Source organism: Lolium perenne, chromosome 4 (assembly GCF_019359855.2).
Source record: "Lolium perenne isolate Kyuss_39 chromosome 4, Kyuss_2.0, whole genome shotgun sequence".
Taxonomy (NCBI): domain Eukaryota; kingdom Viridiplantae; phylum Streptophyta; class Magnoliopsida; order Poales; family Poaceae; genus Lolium; species Lolium perenne.
In genome coordinates, this window is record NC_067247.2 from 384,337,956 (window position 1) to 384,342,311 (window position 4,356).

Here is a 4,356-nt window from a genome sequence, read left to right on the forward strand (position 1 = left end):
TCACCAAACAAGCTTAAAATCTAGTATAAGCACACACCATGGGTTCACACAAACTATCCTAGCATCATCACATACACAACATGTGGGTTGCATTTGTTTTCTTACTTGAAGAAAAATAATTTCCTCCCGTTACAAATAATAACTAGTGCTCTTTTTAGTTCCTTGAGGAAATAATTTCCTCTCATTGAATCTGGTTAAGATTTAATTTCATCAAACAATCATGCATGAATCTATGTTGACCAAGGTCAACCATTCATCATCATCATTTGGGAAAATAATTTAAATGAGGTAGAGTACCTCATGCAATTTAACACTACTATCATTATAGTTTATTATCACCAACTAACTCAATATGAGATTATTTAAACCAGGGGTACTAACTCATATTAAGTTACTTGGGACAAGATTTAAATGAGAGTAACCCCTCATAAGATTTACATAATAGTTTTGGATAATATCAATTGACTAGAATAGCCATAAAGTTCTTTCTTTAAGCTAGGCCATGATCACACAAAGTAACCATGTCATATTTTTGCAGAAACAATTAGAGTAAGTGAAATGTGAGCTATGAGAGTTGAAATCAACTCAAAAGCATTTTTGGTTGATTTTTAATAATTGTTTGAATATGCAAAAGTCCCTGCCTTGTTCTTTTTGTCACATTAATTCTACAACGAATCTCAAGATGAGACCAGTGTGGTTGTGTAGACCTTTTCTCTAGCTTTCTATCAATATGAAATTCATAAAATTTTGTTTAGCCAATTTGATTCTATTGAAATTTGAAAATGCATCTGAGAGTTAAATGATTTAAACAAATTTCAAATTTTGAACAAATGGGCCAGCGCGGGAAACGTTACTGGGCCCAAAAAGATTCAAACAGAGAATTCCAGCCCACCACGCGTCTCGCACGCGTGGGCCGTCTGACGGGTGGGGGCCACTCGTCAGCCTCCTTTTAATACGCGAAGCGGTACCGGGGCTGCGGCGCGTTGGATTAGAATTGGATCGGACGGCTCACGCACGTCGTCATCTCCGGCGAGAACGAGCTACTGGCGCGGCGAGGTAGGGGGTCCGGTGAGCTCACAATGGCTCCCGCGATGGTTGGCAGTATGCTCGGGGAAGGTGTAGACGACGGTGAACTCCCTGGTACCGGCGGCGTCTCCAACGGTGGTCGAAATCGACGGCGAGCTTCTGCGGCAGAGCACGGTAGTGATGGAGCAATTGGGAGGCGCTATGGGGTAATGTCGATAGGCGAGTGGCTGAGGAGGTCGAGGGAGGTGAGAGGAAGCTTGCGGTGTGGAGAAATCGACGAGGAGATGTCTCCTTTTATAGGCGAGGAAGGGTACTGAGGTGCTGCGGCAAGGTTGACCACAGCGCAGGCTCTCCGGCGAGCTAGCGAGCTAGGCGAGGGCGGCATCCTGTTCAGCGTGTCCAGGCGGTCCTCTGGGCGGCGCTGGCTAGGCTAGGCGGTGCCTAACGTGGTTGGGTGGTCGCGGTGTACTGCGCGGCAATGGCGTGATGCGGTCGTCATCTTCGGCGGCGGCGGGTGTAGGTCTGCGTCGCGAGCGTGTCTAGCGCGTTCGCGGTGGCACGACGAGGCTCAACGTGGAGAAAAGGGGGCCAGGGGTGGCGCGAGGTGGCGAGTCAACGCGTGTGCTGCGCGTGCCCGTTGGCGCGTCCATGCCATCGTCGGCATGCGCATGGCATCGTGGGCGCGCACGTTTCTGGGGCCTGTGGGGTATTTCCTCGACCAGGGCTAGGGCAGGTGAGTGCAGTAGGGTGAGGTGGTGCTGTTTGGCACGGTGGCCAGGGCTAGAGAAGAGAGGAGAGAGGAGAGGGTGTCCATGGGGGACATGGCCGGCATGGCCATGGCTATGCCCTGCTTGGCTCTCCTCCTAGGGTTTAAATGATGGGGTTAGGGCTAGAGGGAACAAGTGAACATGCTGGAGACAAGTGGTGAGAGGGTTTGGGCCAAACACCATTGGGAATAGTGTTTTTGATTTGAATTGGAATTGAATTCCCAAGTTTTTGTCAAATTTGTCTTATGCAATTTAATTTGAAAATTGTGAGAGGGATGGATTGGACTTGCTTCAAATGACCAGAGACACAAAATGGTGGTGGTGGCATTTAAAAATAAAAAAGAAATGCAAAATTTCAAAGTGGGTGTGATGTTGAATTTGTTAAAAAGTCCCAACTTTGCTTGAGCATAGTTTTGAATCTAAGATGAATTTGCAATGGTGGTATTCACCTTGATGTGTACTTGGATGAGGTGCAAGGAGTTGGAATTGTTTGGTTTGAAAATCTCTAAATACAGAGGCTCAAAGTAGTGATCAGACTAAAAATGGCAGATTTGACCATTAGTGCATGTGAGCACAATTTGAGTTCAAATTTGATTTGATTTGAATTTCTTTGATTTCAAAAGTGTTTATAAGTGTGTAGTAACATTATACAACTAATGGTGCAAACCAAAATGGTCTAGGTTAAAGGTTTGCAAAAATGGCATAAACCATACGTGAGGGTTTTTGGAATTTTCCCTTTTCTTTATTTTCTTATTTTGGATTTGCTAGATGATCTTCTCATGATCAAGATAGGGTTTTAGAATGTAACACATAAGCACATAAGCAATCATCATGGCATTTCACACAATAATGCACAAGTCCTATGCATAGCACTATATGCAAAATAAAAGTTTTTGTTGGTTCCAAATTTTGGGTATTTGGAATTCCTCTTCTTCATTGATTTGAAATTTGAGATGTTACAGTTGTCCATAGGCAATGCTTGAACGATAAGTTGGCGTCAAGGTTGCAATATGAAGAAATGAGGTGCAAGTTCAAGATGAGTCAACTCAAAGAGCTCACTACTTAAAGCTTGCCATTCATATGTGCTCATGCATATGTGAATATGCACCGAAGAAGAAGCTCTCATATAATGGATTATGGGGGAGCAATCCGCAAGACATCAAGCAAGCACAATCAAGAACGGCGTTCCATCCTTGTTGCGGTCAAGATCATCATCATCGAGCTCATGTGGAATGCGCAAGGTTAAAGGTTTGCTCTCGAAGGGTTTCTTTCTCACCGGTCTCGTGGTTTAGTTGAGAGACCGGTTTATAGGCTAAGTGTTGTTCTATCAAGAGGCTCTCGAGTAAGTAACTCGACCGTATCATTCGGAGTGCGGTCAAACCTTTGCATCCTTGCATCATCTTTCTTTGTTGTTATTTGTATCTTATCCATGTGGTGTTTTAGAGCTTGTGTTTATTTCCACGACAAGCTCTAGTTCATCGAAAACGGATTTCACGTATATCACTTGTTGTGTTTTCGAGTTGGGTGGTTTTCTTGGTTTCTTGTATTGAGAGGTTGTCCCTCTAAAAATCATATAAAATCACCCCCACTAGTTTCCATATTTTCGTCCTCTTTCCAACAAAATTGGGTTCGTCTCATTTGGATTTCCCAATCTCAAGTTATATGCATTTCAAGTTTGAAAAAAGAGAATAAACGGAGAGGAGGGGGCAGCCGCCGGAGGCGCGGGCGGTACCACTGGCCGCACCACGGCCGGAGCCTCCAGGCTCGGTACCGCCCGCGGTACCGCTAAGGCGCCATGTCTCGCAGTGACGTTCCAGGGTGTTGGGGTCGCCCGGCGGTACCCCGGCCGGTACCACGGCCGGAGGCTCCGACCTCCCCTTCCGGCCCGCGGCTCCAGCGCCCGCCTGGCCACGTGTCCTCCTCCCATGCGCGCCACGTCGCCTCCGCCTGTGCACCCCGCGTCGAGCACGGACGGTAGTACGGGCCCAACCCGGCCGGTACTACCGGTCACACCCCAACTCCCCCAACGGGCAGAAAAATGGGGCCTCCTATTTAACCCTTGTTTTCTCTCTCTTTGGGCACTCCTTCTTCCTCCTCTCTCTCAAGCTTTTCCCCACCATTGTTGTTGACTTCTTTGAGCTTGAGATCTTTCTCCCTGTCCAATGATTCTTGCATCTATTTGAGAGAAAGATTGAGAAGATCTAGATCCACACTTTGACCAAACCAAATCATCTCTTTGTGAGTAAAACTTTGGGATCTAGATCTTGGAGAATTTTGTGTTCTCCTCTTTGTTCTTCCTCTCTTATTCCCCTAATAGCTTTAGTAGCTTTGTTGGAATTTGAGAGTGAAGGATTGGATCATCTTTGTGGTGTTCTTGCCATTGCATTTGGTGCATCGATTTGACTTCTCTGCGGTGATACGTGGAGGTGAAAGTTCGTGAGATATTCACTTCGGGAGCTTGTTCCTCTTGGGTCTTTGGAACCTAGACGGCTTAGTGGTCTTTGTGGTCTTTGTGGTGTTCTTGCGGACTCCAATTAAGTTGTGGAGATTCTTCAAGAGCAAG